The 25,002-nt window shown below is 31.0% G+C and overlaps 1 protein-coding gene across 2 annotated transcripts in view; it reads right to left on the bottom strand.

The window, feature by feature from the left end:
• CDH9 (cadherin 9) overlaps window positions 1-24,286 on the bottom strand; it is a 157,792-nt gene extending 133,506 nt beyond the window's left edge. The window contains exon 1 of one of the 2 annotated variants that reach the window (XM_001135234.7): window positions 24,163-24,286. The gene's annotated coding sequence lies outside the window, so the exon portion shown is untranslated. The remainder of the gene's footprint in view (window positions 1-24,162) is intronic. The other variant, XM_054684437.2, reaches the window with a different exon arrangement.
• Window positions 24,287-25,002: the final 716 nt, after the last annotated feature.

The following is a 25,002-nucleotide window of genomic DNA, read 5'->3' as shown; positions in this document are numbered from 1 at the left end:
TTCTGAAGCTCTAATATTTCTATATTAACCCCTTCCGACCAAGTATCTGAAAAGTTCCCATGATGGCAGTAAGCCTTGCTGCAGGAAGTTAATGCACCTAACTGTGGTTGACTATAGCTGTGTTCCTAGGGATCCTGTGAAAGCTGGACTTTGACAGTGGTAGTTGAGACTTCTACTCAGGAAGTTTGTCTTTAGCACCCACAATGTAACCACTATGTTGTAATCCAAATAAAGCAGTATAAGTTTGGAAAACTAATAAGATAATTATCGCAGGTGTTTCCTTTCTAAAAACTATCTATGATAGACAGTTTTTATTTAACATATATATACACACCAAATATGTACATCATACTTATATACCAGATAAACATATAGACATATATAAATATAGATATAGATTTATAAGGAAACATTAAGAAATACATTTTGCAGAGGGTTGAACTATGTATACTACCAGTTCATGGATTATAATTATCACTGGTTCATACAAGAACCTTCTCTTGTTTCACTGTTTTATTTTTATCCCGATCTGCCCACTCTGAACCCCTCAATTCATCTAAGAGTTTTTCAATAAATAAGAATCTGTGAATCCAAAGTGTTTTAAATAAAAATTAATTATCCTTATCACATCCACAGAGTTTAATGTAGAAATACGATCTGGTTTTGTAGGATAAATAATGGACCAAAAGTTAAAGTGACTCAAGGTGCTCAGTCTGTGCTTTAGAAGACTGCGATGCAAGGATCACATAACCGTAAAAAAACTTTCAACAATTTGAATGTTATCTTTCACTTTACACATATTTCACGTAAGTAGATTCCATTTCTAAAACACTGTAAAGTTAAAAATGGTTAAATTTTAATTAGAATTACTGCACAATTGAAGAAATTAATAGAGGCCTGACTGCAATATTCCTGTTACAAAATCACGGAATTCTACCCAAGGAGGTAGAATTATAATATAAATAATACCCAAGGAGGGTATTATTTTATCTCTAAATGATCGTGTTCTCACTATTGATATTTATTAAGACTTTTTTCTATAAGAGGAAATCTAAAATGTAAAAATGCATCAATGCTAATTTCTTAAAATCAGGCTTTATTGAAATTACTTTTATTTCTTGTGCATACTTCTCTGAAGAAACCTCATTTAACTCTGCCACAAAATATGGGCAGTTTACTTTTTAATTTTTTTCCTATGTATTTAGCAAAGCAACATTTGTTTGTTGTTTAAGCAGCATCATTAGGCATTAGATATATGATATACCAAAATATATTTATCAAAGCCAATAAAAAGTATCCTCAAATGTTTTCCTCTTAGGAAGTTGCCTGTTACTAAATATAAATATAAATTATAAAATATATGATATGCTTTCTTAAATATTAATAATGATTCCCAGAATTATTTGAAGCATGTTTCTGCTGCATAATATTATAACCATGCACTCTGCCAAACACTTCACACAAAAGCTTTTGCAAATGAGAGTCACCACTTTTCAGAGCTGTCTTTTATAATAGAATTCTGCTTATTAAGTATATGAGGGTCACCTGTGTCAACAGCACTAGTCAGAACATTTACCATGTCATTATCTCCTGATAATGACAATGAAAAATTATTTTTAGTTGATGATTTTGTCATCCTAATCTAATGAGACATCATCAGTCATCATCAGAACTGACTTAGGTAAATAGAAAGAGGATTGTACAGACAAAGACAAATTCAAACATGTACTGACATCTTACATAATTTTTGTTAGTGAGATAATCTATCCTTTAACATTCCCACATAATTTAATATGAATAATCACTACTTATGAACAGCTGTTTTCTCCTTAACTGTAACCATCCTCAGAGATGAATAGTATAATATCTCAATAAATCTCCAACTTGACAATACCAGCATGTGAGTATCTACTATTAATCAACTTTATCTTGGATTTTCGAGAACACTGATATAATGTCAAGTATAAGTTTTAGCCATACATTTAAAAGTCATTTTTATCATTCAGTGATAGACTAAATAGACTGTACTGGGTTGAGGAGAGATCATTGTTTGATGAAAAAGTACATTGCTCATCAGAAAATGCCACCATGTGAGCACAATTACAGGATTTATAAAAAGTTTAATTATTGTACATATTAGAGTATGCCATAAATTCAGAAAGAGAACCCACTTTTCCAATATGCTTAAAATGCATGTGCTATACATTTCATAAGAATGTATTTTTAAGGTTTATGTATTTGTGAGCTTTGAGTTTTCCAGATATTGCATTTCAGAATCTGAGAATTTAGTTCTGTCGATTTTGAGAGGAATTTTAGTATAATTGGCAGCATAATTTTCTCCAAAAGTTGTAGCTTTAAATCTAAAAGTAATTTAAAACCGATATGCAAATTATCCATAAAATAAATTTCTGTTATTTTTAGCCATTAAAAATGCATTTAAGAGTCAAAACTTGGGTTATAAGCTTTTTATTTGTGAGATTTTGGTGAGATTGACAGAAAAAATAAAGAAGCACAGAGAAAGTTTAAAAGAGCACGTTGTTTCTTGATCCACTGAAATAAAGGGAGCATTTTTATTCATTCAATATTAAATCCTTATAGTTTTCTAAAGTGTTGTGTCCATATCACTTGGAGCTCTGAAATCCGGAGTGTTAACAAGTGTTGTCATTTTTAAATTATTTCTTTGTTTGCTTTTCTCCAATATCACAAGCTTCAAGTTTAATAATTGGAGAAACTCTTCAGCCCAAAACTGTTCTTTCTATTCTTCTTTCTATTCTTTCTATGTGTTCCTTCTATTCTTCTTCATTGTTTGTTTTGTTGTTGTTGCTGTTTGTCATATATATGTCAAAGTACTTTTCAAAAAATACTATTTCATTATTGTATTACCTTAATCATAAGAGACACACATACTCTTCAGGTACATTGAGAATGAAGGAACAAAATAGTAGAGGAAGAGATTTGAGGTGACAGAATGACTCGTTCTTATTTTTGGTATTGTCCTTTATTTTCCTAACATCAAAAATATTATTGTTTTTCCTTAATTATTTTAATAAGTGATCCTCAACTGAAGAAATGCTTTCCACTCAAGGGAATTTTAAAAAAAAAATATTCAGAGGGATTGCTTTTCTGTTTCACAATGCTTGAGTCCACTGAAATTTTTTTTTGGGGGGGGCAAGCTAAACGCTCTGCAAAGGTCAAAGCAGTCCCAAATGTCAAAACATTTCCTCCTGCCCCACATTTAAGTAGGTGAAAAGCCTGTTCACAACATATCTCTGCCTAAGACCTAACTTAGTTCTTTCGTGTTTGTGTTTGTTTGTTTGTTTTAGTTTCAGTTTTTATTTATTCAACATTTTAACTCTCGGTTATATTTATTTCGTCATCAAGTTTCACATAAAGTATGCTAAATTTTCCAACTACCTCATAAATCAACGGAAGACCCAAAGTATATTTTGTTTAGAAAGTTGCCATTAAAAAGCATTTAGAAAGCCACATTGCTGAAGGCAAAGGCACTTGGGAGGTAGAAGCTGGCAGGAATCCAGCATTCTTTGATCTATCTCCATTTCTATCTGTCTAATTCACATATAGGTTATTTAATGTATATTATATTGTAGTAGTGATGTAGTACGTATTTTAGTATACATTGTTTTTTATTTTCTCATTTATATTATGCTTTGAAAATTATGTCGACAATTTTTGAGAAATGCTTTATATGTGACGGTAATATTAACTTAGATTTTTTTCTATTCAGAATAGTAAGAACAAGTGTTGGTTCTAATAAGGCTGAGAGACACAAATCATATTTTTTATTTACTTTTACAAAAAAAGGTTAAGATCTATTTTCTTTCTCAGAAGATTATTTGGATTGACTTCTATATTACAGATGGGTTATTTCATAAACTTTGGTAACCCCAAAATTGAAAAGCCATTTAAACTGATTTAAGCTCCTATTTACATATGGGAAGAGAATTTTAAAAAATTATTTTCACATATTGTATATAGAATTTTCCTCAGGTATGTATCATCTTTATTTAAATACATACACACATACATGTAAAATTAAATATATATGTAAAATTAAATATATATATATAATTCAGAGATAAAAATATCAAATATTTCTAACCCATATGTAATTGTAATTAAAGACAAAATATTATTAACAAAAAGTACAGCATTTATTTCTAAGATTCCACTATTAGTAAGTTCAGCTTGTCTTTATGGAAATCTTTCTGTTCCCAGGGAGCCCTCTAAATCATGTAATCATGTAGACATATTCTAAGTGATGGTCCTACGCTTTTTAATGGAGACATCCAAATGCTCATGTGTCATACTGAGATATTAAGCATTCCCTTCAATAATGTTTTTTTTTTTAATGTTGGTACCTCTGGGATAATATTATCAGAGTAAACTATATTATTTTTGAAAATCTAGTCTTACAATCTGAGAAGGATTGAGGATTTTGGAGTCCCAAATCAAAATTCGTGTCAGGGTAGTACCTTTCGGTTCGGAAGATGTAAACCAGCTGCACAGCAGCAAGCAGAGAGCAGAGGACTCCTAGATGTCCAGCAGTCCAGTCTGGACTGGGGCACTACCAGGACAACAGAATTTTGAGTTAGCAGTGATTTATTGGGTTTTAGTTTTTCTTTCCTCAGGCTTTGTGTTCCCTACATCATCTTTATTCCTTTGTCCCAATGTAAAGTACGTTTTTATTATTATTACTATATTATTATGTCCTATTATTAATAGTGCTGGGATAAACAAGAGGAACCTAATTTAGGCTAAGCACTGAAATCCGCCCAGAAATTGTGGGACGAATCCCAAAAAAAGTAGTAACAGGTGAAATTCAGAATTGAAATAATTGGTGAAGTAGACTCAATTTCATGGAAGGTTGAACTAGAATGAAGTATTTGGGTATGACGAGAAACGAAAGCTATGGAAGAATGGAAAACCTAGATGTACATCTCCTATTACAGATGAGACTATAGCAATGGAGATGCAGATATTAATAAAGTTGATGTCATAGGTTAGCCAGACTATCTCCAAATAATGACATTTTTGGATGTTTTTTAAAATTTGATCTTTTGTTTTTTCTAAAATGCTAATCCCATCTTAGTAATTTGTATGTAATATTTGAAAAATAACATTATTTAACACATTTTATAACCTAGAATTAATCCCAGTCTACCTTGTAATTGTTTCACTCTATTCTGTTACTATCATTAGAAAATATTAGTAAATTATCTACAGTTATTTTTTATGATGTTGGTGTCACCTTGTGAGCAGGTTGAGGTAATGTAATTGTTATATGTAGCATTTACATATGCTGAAATCAAGCTCATGGTAAAGCTTTTGCATATTTCTTAACACACAGAGAAGAAAAATTAGTACAAAGATAGTATTCAGCTCCCATTTAGCTGAGAAAATATTGGTCATTCAATTATGAAATACGTAAATAAGTAAATCAACACAAATGAAAGAGAGTTTTAAATTTACTCGTCGGAAACAATAATCTTACATATCCTTTGAAATAAAATAAGTTTTAAATGTAATAGAAAATTTAAGACAGAGTCATTTCTCTACATGCAAAATTCTTAATATTCATCTACCACATATGGAATTTGAAGTTTTTCATATTATTGAGTTCTCCAAACAATGATTGCAATTTGAAGTATCTGTGAAATTAAATACATTACAAGAAGTGTCAGCCTGTTGGAAGGTTGGGTTTAGAAAGTGGACACCACTGGAACAGGTGATATTAACTTATATTCTTTTTTCTGACTGCACTGTGATAATATATTCATCATAATTTATTTTATATAACTTGTGATGGCATTAATATTTCATAATATAGGCTTATAGTATTTAAATATGAAAACTTAATTATCTGAATTGCCTACTATGTTATTTTGAGTACAAATAATGCCATGTCAATTAATATTTAATTTTAAAAAACAATTATTTAAAACAGTTGTTTGTTTCCAAAGTAAGGGTTAAGCAAATACACTTAAACAGCTTAAAAATAAAAATGAAAATATACCTCTGCATTTATACTTTTAGATATGCAAAATAATTACTTAACTTCTTTTTTTCTGGAAACCAACAATTCCATGAATTTTATATTTACACAATTGGCATTTACTGCTATTAAATATTAAAATACTATACTTAATTACTGCAGAATAATAAACTAAAAAAATTAACCAAATGTGATGATAATTTGCTTTTCAGTAGCTTGAATTATTTTAGTGTTAGTATTGAATTATTTTAAGTGATGTTATTATAAGGTAAGATATATGTCTATCTTAAGTGTTTATTTTGTGCATATTATTGTTAATTATATATTTTTTAAGAAAGTTGCACAGACTTTTGTTTTATACATCTTGATCTCTATGTATTATTTTCTATGCCATTATGAAAATAACTGAGAAAAAATTTTAAGAACATTTAAGATAAGAATTCACACACGTACACACACACACACACTCTATATATATATATGCCTAGTGTTCAATACATTTTAAAGTTCTTCTTGGTTATTAAACGCTTTAGGTGTAGCTAGTACATAGTTCATGGGATAATTGAGCTCAGATATTTTATTTGGATAAATAGTATTTTAAAACCCTCATACAATTGACTTTTAATTCTTTTAGAATAATGTGTATTTAAACACTGTTATCAAAATAAATCCTTAATTTTGGGAAGTGTTCAATGGCTGATAAATCAACTAGTAAAACTACTTCTGAGTGTAGATTTGGCTTACTTTCTTTTGAAAACTGATGAAAATGATTATTTTATAGAGTTTAATCATGGAATAAATATTGACTCAAATATTATAAAATGCCAGTAGAAATGAGGGCATATTAGGGGAGTCTCTCCTATTTTCATATTATAATCTGGGCCATCCAAAAGAGGGAGCTAAAGCATTGTGTTAAGCAGTTTGGTTTTATGAATGTGAGGTTTGGAGCAGTTTTACACATGAATTGCACACTGTGTCTATTTGTACATTTAACTGAGTTTGACGTTGACTTATTAATGACATATTAATAGTAAGCACTTATGATCTACAATTGTATATTCCCCCAGAAGAAAATATTTTTCAACAATCAGAAAATAATAAAAATATATTACAAAAGTTGGAAGAAATATTAACTAAAATTTCTTCTTAAATTTTGAGTCTTATAAAAGGAGAAAAATCATATAAGCCTCATATAACTTCCATCACATGATTTATTTCCCTACACTTATACAAGTAAGACTAATAACATTGAAGTTTTGTCCATACTCATGAATACTCTTTTAAAATAGTATAAAATATGATGCAGTTATAAAGTTCCAAACAGGAGTGTATAAGATTTTATATAACGTCAACAATATCATTGGTAAAGAGATCCTGTATGCTAATTATGTGTGGTTTATCCAACACAGCTGCTTTTCATGTTCCCCATAGACTGGGGCAAGATATCATTATAAATAAAGGTTCATTGCTAGAGTAAAAGAGAATCTGTAGAACTTTATTGTAAAACTGCATTTTACAACAGGATTAATTTAATTAGTGAATAGATTAATTTCCTTCTTCATAACATCAGGAAGAAATCTCTAACTCCAGAAGGAAATCACAAGAAGAGGAGATAATTTACCTATAAATAATTAATTTTCATGTAAATAGACTGTGAAAACAAAATGTTTAATTCACTATCGGATACTCTCGTGTTGTTATGTTTCCTCGAGACATTACGTTGAAACAGAGGGTGTTGCTCTTTTGTGAATTGGGGGTGCTTATCTTACACCTTCATGCTTTTCTTATTACTCCCATAACACTATAGACAAAACATGGTTAAGAATAGTAATTTCTGATGCGTCTAGTATCTGAAGTGCCTTACAGAGAATTTTTTTAATACATAAACCAATGAAATAACAATCAAGCACAGAATTTTGGAAACATGCCAATATATAATCTCTCAATGAAATAACTGATTGTACATGTTTTTTTAATCTAGTTTTTCACAAATTGAGTTTTTTTAAAGGATCATTGGACCTTAGAATTATTTATTCTTTGAATGATTCCAACATTTACCTTTAAAATTGTCAGACTGACATGTATACTTTGTCTTCTCCAAAGGATTGAACAGTTGTATTGACAAATTTCTCCATACTATACAATTCCTTGATATAATAATTTGTATATGCGAATAGTATCAAACATAGCACAATGTTATAGTTGCAGAAACATATATAACGAGTTCAATCAAATGAGTTGATTACTAATTGAATTAGTCATACCACACAAATAATTTAAAATAGATAACTGATGACTGAAACATATGTTTCTTTTAGGTGTCTGATAACTGAATTTGTTACGGGGTAATGCCAGATGTGACTGTCTTGACTGCACAGTTTAAGCAGAGTGTTCTGCAGACAGGGTAAACGAATACATTTCTGAATACGTCGGACAATAATGAAATTCTAAACCACATTCTTTCTATACACAGAAAGACTGATATCCATGTGGGAAAATTTAGGCAATATGGAAGTCAATGGAACAGACTCAGTTCTGGTGCTAAACCCGTCACCAACACAGAGGACTCCATATCTTAGAAAAGGTCTTCAGGGAGGCCAGGTCTGAGGCCATGATATTTAGACTTTTGGATACTTCCAAGTAGTTCAGTTATTTGTATTGTTCTTTTTTTTTTATTATTTTCCTTATAGGATGGAAGCTTATTACAAAAGTGGTTGAAAGTTTAATACGACTATTTTCAAGCAAAGTTGTAAATGACTTTGAAACTGAAAGAGTCCTTAGATGTCTTCTAGCCTCTTTCCATCATTTTAAAAATGAAGACGTTAAGCCCCAGTGTGGAAAATGAATACAAGATCCCTCTTTCTGATCTTTTGACTCCCATCCATTGCTCTCTTTCCAATACTAATGGTGTAATGTACATGGTGGAGTCTAATTCCACCACATACAATTTAGGAAATGTTTAGTTAACTCTACTTTAGTACTGGAAGATAGAATAGACACTTTGCATAAATCAATTCTTTCTTCTTCACTCGAGAGGCTCGGCTGATTCATCATATTTTTGTTTTAGGAAGATTTTCATAGAAAGCCAGGCCCAACCACAGCAGTGAATTCAACGGTACTCATTTTTCTCTGTTTGTTACTTATGCTTAATACAATGCCATATTTTACATGTAAAGGAGTATGAAACAAAAATAATTTTGTAAAAATATATAGATTCTCATTGATAATGAATTCTTATTTATATAACTACTCTAGTAGGCCTGGATTCTACTCTTTTTTGTTTGTTTGTTTGTTTGCTGCAGGGTCACTTTTTAAACAATTTCTCAGGGTGTTGGTATTCTTACCTGTAAAATCAGTCAAGTAATTATACTGTAAATTTGCTTTCTTCTTGCTGTAATAATCCGTAACTATATTGAATCATTCTTTTCTTAAAGATCTTATATCCAACAGAGATAAAATCTTGTAGGATTAACATTTTTATTTAAAAATAGCATGTAAGGGCCAGGCATGGTGGCTCAAGCCTGTAATCACAGCACTTTGGGAGGCTGAGGCCAGTGGATCACCTGAGGTCAGGAGTTCAAGACCAGTCTAGCCTACATGGTGAAACCCCATCTCTACTAAAAATACAACACTTAACTGGGCATGGTGGTGGGCACCTGCAATTGCATCTACTCGGGAGGCTGAGGCAGGAGCTTTGCTTGAACCCGGGAGGCTGAGGTTGCAGTGAGCCGAGATTATGCCACTACGTTCCAGCCTGGGTGACAAAGCTAGACTCCATCTCAAAAATAAATAAATAAATAAATAAATAATAAAAATAAACATAGAATTTAATTTCATTAGAAACCATTTTAACTTGACCCTATTTTTATTAATGATGAAAACTGGACAAATATTTTCTAAGAACCATGTTTTTCATACATTTTCAAATATATTTTTCATACTCTCATAAATAGAGATTTTTATTCTCTGTGCCCTTGGAAAGTATGACCGCTTACATAATTTTTAACTATTTTTCAATTTTTTCAATATGTTCTTATCGTTACTCCCACTTTGCATTCATGATTAATTATATGGTATTTTTAAAAGCCAGTGTAAATTTCTTTTGAAAAAATGTAGTGTCACATCAAGTAAAATCCCAGTCAGGACAAAACATCCTTTCAATCATTTATTTGGAGGTATAATTATGTTTTGTTTTCCACCTTCTTAAGAGTCTAGGCAAGAAAAACTAAAATATGTAAGGAAAAGTGTTACTACTCTTCTCAAACACAGTAGTGAAATTATCTTGAGCCACTATTAGAAACTGACAGTTTGAGTATATATTTGAGTGAACGTAGTAATAATAAACAAGAATAACAATAAACTCTTTGATACTTGCATTACCACAGTCATTAACAACAATTCCAAGAATTCTAATTATCTACATTTTTGCATGAGAAAACTGATATTTGGAGAAATGAAATAAATTAATTGATACGGCATTGAAACTTATGTTCTGACTAAGAGCCTGAATTCTTAACCATTACGTTTAATATTTAGGCATACTAGAGTTGATTTCTACTCTGTAGCTGAAAACATAGGGCTAGTAGTTTGAGCTGGGAATGGAGGTGCAGGAAAGTAGGAGACATAGAGTTAGCATCGGATCAAAAGTCATAAATACCATACCATTTACAATGCAGCATACGATTTAGTATGATAGTTAAGCAATGCAGAAAAAAATAATAATTTAGTAAAACATGATTCACCCAAAATACAGTGTTGCATTTCCTTATAGAAAATATCTATTAATTTTTTTGTGATATAATCTTAAAAATCCAAATTGGGTATTATTTATTTCTTACAACACTTCAGCCAAAATGTGTAATCTATTGTGTAGATTGAGAAGCATATTATCTGTGTGTTATTTGGGGAAAGAATATTGGCATTACAACTGTTTAATTCACACAAGCGGTATAGACCTATCAATGTATTTTGAGTAACACGCTGACAGATATTTTTAAGGAAAGTTTTCCAAGCATTCTGCTAAGAGCTTAAAGTTCAATGTTTAGTAAATACATTGCATATCAGGAGATTCAAGAAAAGATGACTGGGCTCATCACCTAATACAGATATGGTACGGAAAATAACTGGAGACCAATCAGAGGACTGACCAGAGTCCTGATACAAAGAAACACAGGTTACTTTAGTACAATTAACTCAGAAAGCTTAACTGGAGATCATCAAAAGAATAAGTCAATAAAGAGGGAAGAGAAGCCGTAAAAGTACCAAAGAAATAAAGGTTGGCATGAAGCAATAGACAAAGTGCTAACAGTGGAACCTGCAAGACAACAGTTTCTGGGAAGTAGAGAAGAAATGCCATTGTGTAATTAGGTTCCTTCTTTTGGAAACTGTACTTAAAGGATGGAAAATGTTCAAGATAAAAAATCACACAGATAGGGAAGGACTTGACCTTTGGCGACATTTGAGAGAAGTCTAGAACAACAGGTTCTTATTCTCTCCTGCCTCCATGAAGAATAGAACCTCCCTCAACATTCAGACTAAAGGAGCGTCAATCCTGTTAACAGAATTATATTTTTTGGAGAGTTGTAAGATTGTGTCCTGTATTATTATAAATAAAGATGCAGAAATTGACAGTGACATATACTGATATATATTCTTACACTAAAGTCCCACTTCCTGCCTTAGCTTCAGTGAGTCTTTCACTTATAACCAGGAGGCACTGGAGAACTAAGTTTTTTGGACACTCACAGTTAAAATTTTAATACTTTATAGTAGCTGCTTGAACTCTGTTTGAAATTTATTAATAGCAATATTTAATGAAATTCTAACTTTGTATACATAAAAAGATGAACATTATATCATATTGGAATATCTTATTTAATCAAGCAAGAAAAAAATAGAATGTAGGTTTTAATTAATAAAACACTGAAACAAGAAATGGAAAGTGTCAAGTTCACATTCTTATTATATGTTTATAATTACTGAGATAAGCATAATATAACAATGTGGGGTTTATGAATTAAATTAACTAGAGTTAGAATTCTATTCTAACATGAGTAAATTTCATTAACATACCAGGGCTGTTTCACCTGTCATTTTTTCTACCCAAAATGGTATGTGTCATAATATTTCCTTCTCCTCATTTGGATCCAATTCAAATGTCACCTTCTCCAAGAAACCTCCCTCACCAAGTTCATAAAGCTCTACTTACCTCTCCAGTCACTCTCCATTATACCACCTGTTTACACAGAATTTAAAAATATTTTAATTATTCTTTTTGTTATTTGTATCACTCCTCTAGAAAATACCTTCTTGTGATTAAAAACTTTGTATCATACTCACTGCTACAATATTAGCACCCAGAAAAATGTATGATGCATAGTAAAGTTTGAACAAACATTTGGTGCTAATGCTTGACTATAGAAAAAAATTAGTAAATAATATAAATTTAAATATTTTGTATATTTTATAAACATTAACTCCAGTTGACAATGCATTAGGAAAACCAGCAAATCATTAACATTCACCAAAAATATACTGTTCAAATTAATTTTGGTGAATGTTACTTGCAAGTATGCAATCATTATTACCATTTTTGTTAGAATCATATTTTTCAAACCACAATAAAATCCTTATATAAATGAATCATCTTTTATAAGTTGTAGTCATTTTAAGGTCAAGAATGGCATTCACTTTTATAGTTGTTAATGCAATTCAAGACTAAAAGGGGGAAGTCATAAATAGATTAAAAAACCAAACTCAAATACTTGGCATTAAAATAGATTATGATATGAGAGCCTATGAAATTTTATTATTATTGATTTAAAAGACTTTCATCATTCACTCACATCTCCAAGATCCATGAGTAATATACTCATTTTAACTTCAAGTGATAAAGTGTAGAGTGTTCTATCTATGATATTGAGTGTTCTATATTAATTTCAAGTAATATAAACTTGCAACACAAAATTGTTCAAAATATTAAGTATTTCCATTGTCTGCTATGTCAACTTAAGGAACCTTATGATATGAATATTTACATTCAGATTTAGCCTATCTAATTTCAAGAACAATGAAATTAATCATTAAATTAATCTAGGCCACTCTCTTACTTTTGTATATGGTGGGTCTCAATACCCTTTACCCAGATATAAAGAACCTGAACCATAACCTTCTTAAGAATAATGGTAGTCAATAAAGAAGCCATCAATTGTGTCTCCTCTTAAAACCCTACAATGTAGTTACTGCTAATATCTTAGTTTTGCACAGGAAGCTCCTGGAGCCCCAAGGCATTAGAAGACTTTCTCAAACTCACACATGAAGTATAGAGTATAACTAATTTTTGTAAGTAGGATATCTGGCTCCAGGACTCTACCTGCCCTTACCCTGACTATCAAAAAATATTGCCTACTAAACTTCTTGTTTACTACATTTTATACATGAGACAATTTGCACCCAGAAGTAAAGATAACCTACTAGCAAAACAGAGGAAGTAAATGTGGGAGCTGGGAAGAGATCACGGGTCTCCACATGCATGGGGCTGACATCATCAGCCTAGTGCACTTTTGTTTTTATTCTGATAAAATTGTGTTGTTGATCATAAATGTTTTAATTTATGAACTGTTAAGCAGTCCATACATTTTTGGGGGGATATGAAACTCTCCATGGATAACATGAAAGCTGTAGTCTTTCTTCCAGTAAACTCAAATTAAAACATAAATACAATATTTTTGGACAGATTTCAGAATAGTTTTGACTATTTAAAATGTATACTTTGACATTATAGGGCAGTAGCCCTCAGGCTTTTGTGATCAAGAATTTCTAGGCCAGGCATGGTGGCTCACGCCTGTAATCCTAGCACTTTGGGAAGCTGAAGTGGACAGATCACTTGTGCTCAGGAATTCAAGACCAGCCTGGCCAACGTGGTGAAACCCATCTCTACCAAAAAATACAAAAGTTAGCTGGGAATGGTGGCATGCACCTGTAGTCCCAGATACTTGGGAGGTTGAATCACAATAATCACTTGAACCCAAGAGGCAGAGGTTGAAGTGAGCCAAGATCCTGCCACTGCACTCCAGCCTGGGCGACAGAGTGAGACCTGTCTCAAAAAAAAAAAAAAAAAAAAAAAATTCCTTGGTAACAATAAATACCCTAGACTCCTCTTTCTGAATTTACTGTATACTGCATAGGGCTTGATATAGTCTTTAATAATTGATAGGTACTGTTGTAATGGACTGGTAGTTGAGAATGATATTTGAATAACAGAAAATCATATGAAAAAGGGCATGAAGTCAGGCAAGGACAAGTCTTTTCCATAAAGTGTGGTATCTGTTTTGACGAGAGTGATTTTCACTAGAGTGATTTTGAAAGTACACTTGGAGATAATTCAATTCCTCAAGTATTTCCTGACAAAATTCTGTTTCAAGTACATTTTTAGGTACTGGTTTATAGATATAAACGAAAAACCATATTTTAAGACTCAGAATATAGCAGAAAAAAATTAAAATACAGGAAAAAACCAATTGCCAAAAACCAAAAACTTAGATTCAAGAAATGTACTTCCTTACATTTCTGGATGTGATGGAGTGTTGGTAGGGATACAGAGAGAGAAGATTACTTGAACAGATCCTTACTTGACAAAATTATATTTTGTAGAATGTATCAATAGTTAAAGGAATTGTTGGCCAGGTGAACAACTAAAAGATTACTTAAATATTATGGCAAAAGTTAATTTTCTCAAGAAGAATGATCCAAGGACTAAATAGGAAAGGCCAATGTAAGATATAGTAAAGGTTATATCTCACTCAATTTGACAACATCTTATTTTAAAAGAGATAATTACAAATCATGGAAACTTTTTTTTTCTATACGAAGCTTTTGGAAACATTGAGGAATAATGAAAACATGACCTTAAACTAATTTGAAATGTTATAGCATAATTATTGTGTTAATTCATATTAAGATTATTGGTTTCAATTTTAGAGGCAATATCAAAGAGAATTCACTTCACACAGGGTTAGTTCCTGGTAGGATATGATCTATAAAATATTTCTCACATAATTGGAGCAATGTGGGATGTTTATACTGAAGAGAAAATATAGTAGGCTAAACAAAATTTTATTTGAATGAATTTAATGCTATTAAATAGAGGTGGAATAAAGATCAGTTCCAAGCTATCTAGACAAAACAAAGTCAGAGAGAGAGAAAGTTACACGCAGATATTTTATCGCAATGACAAGAAAAGAATCTCTATCTGAAGTTGTTTGAAACAGTGGTCTACAAGTGAAGGTGCTCTTCCCAGCTCAGCAGGTGCAGCCTCATCACAGCACAGTACCTAAGATGTAGTAAGTGTTCAATAAGGAGAAAATTTAAATGTAAGGCAATGACATAATCAGCTAATGGATGGATGAATAAATTATTACCAAAAAAAATCTAAAGATCTTTTTCCTGATTGCAAGTCTAAATGAGAAGAAAGTGAAGGGCTCAAACAGGATCCCAAATAGACTTCTCAAGGAATCTGCACACATTTGGGAGATGACACTACAGTGGTGGTGTTTTGAGAAGCATTGCTTCCTACACCTACAAATTATAAGATGGGCTGACATCGCTATGACATGGAAGTGAGACACAAGATCAGCTTCTTAGTGTGAAAAGTTAGATATGTCAATTATGGGGCTCCCGAGGCCAAGCAGAAAGTATAAAAACATTTTGCCAATTTGTCTCTCCACTCCACCTACCTCCACTAAAAGCAGTAATAAGTATACAAGGATATCCTTTGCTTTTCAAGCCTCAGTTTTTCTTAACAATTCTCCAAAATTCTCATGCAACTGTATACCTGCAGGACTGCATTATTGGAAGTGTAGACAGGTCTTCTTGTTAGTAAAAGTACTTCTCCTCGTTCTACTTATCTCTTCTTCGTGAATTGTGACCTTGGCAATACTCAACTCCCTGTAAGGTTCATTTCCCGTAGTAGGGAGAGACGGGGGAGAGGAGAGGAGGTTCTAAAGCCGATCATAAAATACATTGATCCATTTTTATTAGTTTCCACATCTAAGGAGTTTCTGATGTTGAAAAAGCCACTTTTTTAGAAATTAACTGAATAATCTCCCAAAATGAATGCCAGGTTAAAAAGGAGAAGCACTTTTAGTTAAATTTATTCCATCTTTGAAGTAAAAGAGTGGGGTAGGGAATAATGAACCAGGGAAAGCAGAAAAGCAGGGGGGATGGAAACAGAAGTAGCAGAGAAGCAAGGATTAAAAAAAAAAGCTGTACTGAAGTCAAGAAACACAGGTGGTCAAAAGCAAAAATATAAATAAGTCATCACAGTTTATTGCAAGGAAAAGACTTAACTGCTTTCTAGGTGTCAGCATAGATTTATGCTCAATTTGTTAGAAAGCAGTAGACAACATACAACCTAAGTCAACTTTATTTTAGCCATCAAATGATTTAGAATTAAAGCATAACAAAAAATACAGAAGGAGATGAGTGTGGATATCTTTCCTCAAAGATTATATTTAAAGGAGCAAATACATATAACACTCAGCACATGAATCTAGTATATTAAATATAGTGAGAGTAATTCTTTACATCTAGATATAATTATATACTTAGTATATTATTCGAATTTTTTTAGTGTATATGTTATCTAGAACATTTTAAATCACATGCTAACTACTAAAAATATCTTCTGTAATCTTAACTTATATGCTTTCTTTTATGTAGGCTAACATTGGTTACAAATCTACTTTTTTTCAAGTTGGTTATTTAATACGTTTAAATTTTTCTCACCAGGAAGGTAATTAAAGATCACTTTCATACAAGGCTGCTTAACATAAGCCAAAAACTGAGAAAGAAATATAACTAAAACATTACATGATTAGAATTGGATAAATGATTACAACTGCTATTTTAATAAAAAATTCATGTCACTGAAGGTTTATAAAACATCCCTTATTCATAGAAAACCGCTATATTGTATGACTATACATAGAATTCTAAAATGATAAAATACTTATTTTTCAAGATATCTTTTCAAATTCATACTTTATAGAACAAAATATTATTTTTAAGTGGTTAGGATACATTTCTTCAAATAGATAACTGAAGTAGAATTTTCAATGTGGGTTAAAATCTCCTCACGCTCTTTCTATATAGGCCTTTTACTCACATTTTCTTGTAATTTAGGAAGATTACAATTTATGGTCATTGCAATATAAATATAAGACATACATAAGTCGCATATTTACTCTGCAATAACATTGTATTATTTCCTGAATGTGTGTTTAAAAATTTATTCAATGTAAGACTTCAACAGACCTAGTTTAGTCTTAGGCGTATGGAAGAATTTTCTTGCCCATGTTTAATAAAGGGTTGCAGTGATCCCAAAGCCAATGCTTTATTTGTCAACTAGCAAACTTGCATGCCTAATAGGTCTGGAAGGAGCAAAGGTCTACAATGGCAACATTTTTCAATGTAAACGGTTGTGTGACTGTGCTACTGAGTCTGCTATGGACTCCCACGCCTCTCGTGTCTTCATTCTGTCATTTGGTCTCTGTAGGTTTCAACATTAATCTTCGGGTATAAATGCTTATGAACTCCCAGTAGCTAGTGACACATACTTATTTCAAGAAATTTTATCAGAACAATTCTCTTCTTAATTTTCTAAAATCACAAATGATTCCAAAGTTGAAACTTACTTTCCTATTTAAATAAAATCATCTGACATATTTAGCTATTGAAAAACCAAGTTTAACAAAGGTCACAGGTCCAAAGTTGTGAGGGTGAGACACATAACACATATTTATATATTTAGCTGTCTATATATAGAGATATATATAAATATGAACAGACTATTGATAAAAACTTTCCATTTTAATAAGCTGAAATATCCCTATAATATTTTTAAGAGCACTTTATTATTGATATTCACCATTTGTATTTTAATAGAACTTCATATTTTAAACTAAAATTAATTATAATTATAAAGATAAATATATTTATTACAAGTGTAATAATATTCTTTATTGTCAGTGATTGTATTAGGCATCTGAATTCTAAACTAAACAAAAAAGACAGATGAATATCATTTGAATAAATAAGTGTACATATTATTATAATAGTTAATTATTTAATTTTTGGAAAATTATGTATTTTCAGAATCTGACATCTTATTTAATGCTAGTGTATGAAAAAGCTGACTTAAAACAGTATTAAATATGTCACATCATCTAGATAAACTGGCAAAACTTAGGGGAGGCAGAAAACTATTTTCTCTCTTCCAACAGTTGAACCTATTCCACTCCCTGCTTAATACATGTGTAAATGCTTTATTAAGTTGTAACATTAATAAATTGTGACATTAATCTAGAAGGAGTGGTAGTAATAAAATATTTCTCTTTGTTTTATGAATTACTGTAGATCACACATAAGAAAAAAGCAATACTATTTAAACTTAGTATCATTTTTAATATAAAGTAAATATACAATCAAGCACATTGTTAATTTACCTAGAAATACAACAAATATTTAATAGCTTATTGACTCTTGGGGAAAATAGCCAAATAAATAATTAAAAATTTCACTATATAATATATTTGCTTTGTATTACACATGACTAATGTAAAATTATAATAATTTTATTTCCTGATAATTATCTACTTTTTATCTAAACATAGTTTGAGATAGCATTAACTTCTACGTTATATATTTCTCATCCACTGTAAATGTGGGTAAAAAGATAATAAATTTTGTGAGGTGTTCAAGAATTGTGAACATTCAATAAAGAATAATTACTTCTAGATACAGTTTAAAAAATAAAATTCTAATTTTTCCTATTCAAAAAATTATCCAATCAACCATTGTAGATGGACTATAATTGAGTTTAAGATTTTCCAAAAATAAAAAATTTTGAAATGGTATTTTATCATTTGTTTATAATATAATATCTAATATTGACTAATAAAGGAGTTATTTTAGTTCCTCCTGTTACACCATTGTAATAATTAAATATTATAATTAATTTATGTGAACATTGAATGTTCACAATTTTTGAATTAATTCATTGTGCTTTCTTTCTGTTTTCCATATGTATTCTGGATGCATACACACAAACATACAGACATAGCTATAGATACAGATATACAGAAATATGAATGAAGAAACATATGCAGATACAGAGATAAAGATATAAAGACATAGATAGACAGATAGATAGATAGATAGATAGATGTCACTTTGTAATTTCAACTAAGTTTACTCTTAACTTTCTGTTAAGTTTTCTTGAACTGTTAAGTTTTCCTTAACAGGAAACTGTTACATTTCCTCTGCGGTTTACTTAACATTAAAATTTAAAAAAAACAAAAAACAAAAAAACACAATTTTTTTATGTGTTCTTTATATTGTGAAGCATTTATAACATATATATGGGAATATTTTAAAACATATTTCTAGAAATTATGTAATAATACTACAGTAACCTGCTTTGGTAAAAAAAAATACAAATACATTTTAGAGTTGGCTGATTGTCTGGGGAAAACTCCCTTCGACAACTTTTAAGACTGAATTCCCAGTTTTATAAAAGCAGTATATTTTATATAATGTCTTTTGACCCAGGAAGTGAATTACTGTTGCTCTTTTGCCTGGATTACACTTTGTTATATGCATTATTTGTTGTCTCCCCTGTTATACAGCTTCCGGTGTATATTGTTTCTTTTTTTATATGACTTTCCAAAGATGTTCTTTTACTAAATATGAGGAAAAAGCTTATTACGCTTTGGAAACTGTGTTAATAATATATAAAGTATGTCAACTGCAGCACATTCTAATATAAATTCTGTTAGATATATGTTTCTTTCAACATCGAATACATTAATGAACATGTTAAATCTTTCATATTCAAATTAAAATAATAATTATTAGTTACTACTATTTCCAGTGTAAATTGAATTAGTGTTTGGGGTAGAAATTAAAATGAAGTCATCTACGCTCTTCAGAATTGTAAAGTCAATTTCAAAATCTGATATGAGGGGTTGGCTTTTTAATCCATATTTATGAAACAATCATATGCTCGTGTTTCATTGATCAATTAGAGAGATCAAAAATTATCTTGCTCATCAAGAGAAATAGAAGATATACAAGAATGCTTATTTCTCCTGCAATTGGTTTACAATTTGCTAAATTAATAGGATAGAAAAAAATCTCAGAAAAACTTTGAATGTCATTTTAAGAAAATATTCAGCTCTTTACTTTTTTTACTTTTATTCCTAAAATATAAATAAATAAATAATACATCTCTCTCTTACACACACACACACACACACACACACACACACACAGAGCATCTGACCACAACACCCCATGATGTTTCCACTTTCCTCTCATAGCCAATGAGATCCATTATAATGACTTTTATGTTTGGAGAGGTGTTTCTTGGAAATGTTAATATGAAATCTCTTGGTCAGGCTCCAGAGACCCTGCTTTTGTTCAGGCACTTTGCATTTGTAATGTGGCTAGAAGACTATGTCTTACTAGTGCTAAATTTAGGGATAAGTGCATTAACATGTTAGGGCTGTTATGGAAATGTAGAAGAGTGCTATAAAGACATTTTCCTCACTGTACACTCCTTACCATATTTTAATAATAAGGATAATGGTGCTTCCAGGCAGAGAAATTGAAATGACTCATAAGAGAAAAAAAAATTTTTTAGATTATTTATAACAATCCAGAATTCATTGTTTTCAATAATCTATACAACTCTATCTATCTATCTAATCTATCATCTATGTATTTATCTATCATCTATGTATCTGTCTATCATCTCTTTATGTATTTTTCTATGTTTCCAATTTGAGTTTCATGGCTTAATAGGATAAGTTTCCACATAATATTGCATATATATATACACATATATTTAACTTGACTGTCTTGGATATGGAACCTGATCCTTCTAAGTATGTGTCAAATTTTTTTTAGTATGTGTCAAATTAAAGATGGAGAGAGTTAAAACCCCTCTTCTAAAGTTCCAAAATTTTATGTAAACACCTAAATAAGATAATGTCATGGGTATTGAGAGTTATTCAGGATATTTTTGAAAAGACAACTTGTTTCTGAAAACAAATATGCAAGATACAGAAAAAGAAATTGCTTTATCTTAGGAAACATGTTTTATGTTCTACAATAGAAATGACCATATTTATAAATTTAGCATCAGGTAAAAACAAACAAGACTCATTTGAAATCAATATCCTTTGGATTCTATTTAGCATGCTTTCTTCTTCTTTAAGAAAATTTAACTTTAAGCAGATGATTTACAAGGTAAAATACCCAAGAAACTAACTAGAGTTTTTATTACAAAAAATCTCACCATGAATCAAAATTACTGTATGTTAATATTGCTGTTGACGTGTGTGTGTGTGTGTGTGTGTGTGTGTGTGTGTGTGTGTGTGTCCTTGAAGTCAAAAGTATTACATTGGACATTTTTTAAGATATCTTTTTTTCTAATGTAAGATTATTTCTACATCATATTTAAATGTGCCTTTGAATGAGCAAAATTAGTCTTAAAGAATATAGCAAATTAATGATAAATATATTGAAGCATCTGCATTAATATTGAATAATTATCTATCTAGACTGTTTACTTTCACAGAGAACAAGTTACAGCCAATGTTTATTCATGACACATTCACACATATTTTTAAAATTAACTTTCACCTTAATTTATACTTTCTTGCATATTATATGTTGCCACATTAATTGCATATTTTATATTATATAATTTGTAAGCACTCTCTAAAGCATTCTTATTAACTACACCCATATACTGTAGAAATATTGTGGGGAAGGAGCATCTGCCTCATATCACTATTGATGCCTGAATAGTGCTAAGCCAGTAGAATAAAAACAATCTAATTAACTTTGCTTTAAAAATCTTACTTGGTGAATGTACCATGGACAGGACACTGCATTGGCTAAGCTTGGCATGTATAGCGGTTACAGGAAAACACCAGAACAAATCCCTCCATGTAAGGTGACGTTCAGATGAGCTTCTGATTCAACACACGATTTATCAAGTTGAGCAACACAACATTTAAAAGAATAATTTCAAGATCAACTTTGATATTGTACTCTTCTTACACACAGGCAGTGGTATGAGACATTTTTATTTCCTTCATGCAATGAATGCAATAACGGTAGCATAGTTATGTAAACCATTTCAAATATTTTAAAACTATCAAATACTGTAATAAAAGAAAAATAATAATTTTTATCCTAGAAAAATTATTATCTCATAGGACTATTGTTTTTATTAGTGCCACCAAATCTGTCTGACTTTAGTGCATTATTCTTAAATTCATACTACTCTCTGCTTTCTCTAAATCATTTTCTCTATTTATTTCCAGAATTGGATTTGCTCATAATATGTACTTATCTTACTTTTTTTTTCATTTTTCAAAACACATATAGAGATGTTGGTATTTCAACATGTCGGCATATATCTATTAAGTGCATATAATTATTTGTCTACTCCTCATTTGGAAAAACTTTAGTCAAACCCATAACATATTTGGTGACAAGACTACAAACACATGCTATTTATGTTATGTTCAAGTTCTTTGGTGCTATGTGCTGTAATAGCATGTTATTTCATTTTCCTTATCTTTCAAAAGATCTATGTTTCAAACCTGGATTAGCCAGTTTTATAGTTGCAAAAATGTATTTCACAATTGACACACATTGCCTAGGCAATGATGTAGTGTCCGAATGTGAAAAATAGGATGCTTCTGCAGAATGTAGGAGGAGGTTTTTTACAAAATTGAGAATCTTGAATAATCAAATTCATTCTTAACGGCTGTGCCTGAAGATGGGTAACTCTTCCAAATTCATAGATAAAGCAAAGGGAGTCGAAGGAAGATTCCCTTCTGTCTTGCAAAAGTTACCACTTTTTTTGATGTCACAAAGTCATTCATTCTTCATGCTAAACAGATTTAGAAACCTTGTGAAAAAATCCCTATTAGGAATCTCATCTACCTATAAAACAAAATATAAAATGACAACACATCTCCAGAGAAGACCACCAATTTCTCCTCCAATCTGTAGTCCATTATATCTTCATCAAAAGTTGATGATACAAATAAATGTAAACTTATCTACTACAGTTAATAACTTTCTTTTTATTACACGTTTGTTATTTAAAACAGATTATGAGAATTTCACCCTGGTAACAGTCTCTGTCAATACTAAAGAATTTTGATGACCTTATAGCTAAAATCCAAGCCTTTATTGAGACAAGCCTACCTGCAAAAATCTATTTGATGTGAATGGTGATCTTGAGCATGCGATGGAAAACACAATAAAACAATGCTCCACCAAATCAATGCATTTCCCACATCACTTCAAATTTTTTAAATGCCAATTTTGGCTTAGAAACACTCTCCCTTTCTTGTGGCTTTCATCTATCTAGTCATCATTACATTAAGACATATTTGCCTACAATAATAGAAAGCAATTATAGCTTACAGATGTATACATTCAGAGTGTCGACCTGAGTGGGAGCCACAAATATGTGAAGAAACCTCTTTTACCAGGTAAAGTGATCACCTTAATCCTGACATCCAATATGCATCTGTGGCATTTTTACTATTCATATATTGTTTCATTTATAATATTGAAAATAAAGAAAGCATTTCTTATTCAATTATTAATAAAGATGCCCTTATTTTTGACAATTTTGACTCAAGTGATTTAAACAAAAGTTATGAGAAGACCAGGAGTCCATTTCAAATTAATATAATAATCATACACATGAACACATAAATATGTGAGTAATTGAAAGCCACCACAATCAACTGATACAATTTTAAGTTTAGTTTTATTTTTACGACAACATTACATATGCAAATATGAGGACTATAAAAAGAGCTTGAGTAGGTATCAGCTTTGTAAAAGTAAAATAAGAAGCAAATGTTGCAAGTTTTGTCACTGAGCATGTAAACATTTTACTCAAATACTACTAAAATGTATTCTTATGTGCTTCCAAGTGTTGAGAGAGAGAGCAAAATATAGCAACTAGGAGAAAAGCAATATTTGTACTACTTCGTTATAAGAAAGCAAAAACTGAATAGTTTACATTGTCAAGCAAAGTAAATAACACTTACCTTGGTTAACAATGGAACTGAGTTTAGCCCTACTCCGCACTGACAGTTCCGTTGTTGCTTCTGTCTCGGTCCTTCTCTTCTCTTTTTATAGTATCTTCACAGCTGAATCTTCATGCATCTCAGTGTGGCTTTCTCTTCGAGCATCACTTTTAACTCAGACAGGCAGGAAGCTGAAGGCAAAGGAACTCTCTATCTGATTGGTTTCCATTCAGCGTTTCTGATTAATAAGAGACGTCCCTCAAATAGGAAGATATTGCCGCTGATGGCGCTGCAGGGCGCCAGGTTTGGGCTTGGGGGAGTGAGGACTTCTTTGGGCACAATGATTTGCAAGCGAATGAAGTGGGAGGACTCAGAAAGGAGGGCTTTGTCAAAGACCCCCGTAAGAGAAAACGACCCAGTGTTTTTAGTCTCGGTTAATCAGCTCTCCTTAATCTGTTTGCAATTGGGAGAGAAAGGTCACAGCATGTCTGTAACCTGTAAATCATCTGTAGAAAATATATATCACAGGGAGAGTGCTGCTGCTCAAAAGAAATTTTGTTTATGGTTCCTGCAGAATTTACTACTACCTATTTCAATTCAGTGTCAAAATGTCAACTTTAAGAAAAAGAGGAGAAAAAAATACAGACAATATATATCATTGATAACGATGAATTTTTTACCTGTGCCTCTATGAGTTTATAATCTAAAATAGTCTTTTAGAAACATTGTTAAACATCTAAAAATTAATGATTGACATATCTGTTTTCAGTAATTGACATATCTGTTTTCAGTAAAGATAATGGTTTTAAGAATAATTTTAAATTTCTAGAACGACTTTGCTTTTTACCGGATAATGCAATT

This window comes from Pan troglodytes, chromosome 4, assembly GCF_028858775.2.
Source record: "Pan troglodytes isolate AG18354 chromosome 4, NHGRI_mPanTro3-v2.0_pri, whole genome shotgun sequence".
Taxonomy (NCBI): domain Eukaryota; kingdom Metazoa; phylum Chordata; class Mammalia; order Primates; family Hominidae; genus Pan; species Pan troglodytes.
Note: the sequence above shows the minus strand (reverse complement) of the source record. Positions and strands in the feature narration are given on the sequence as shown.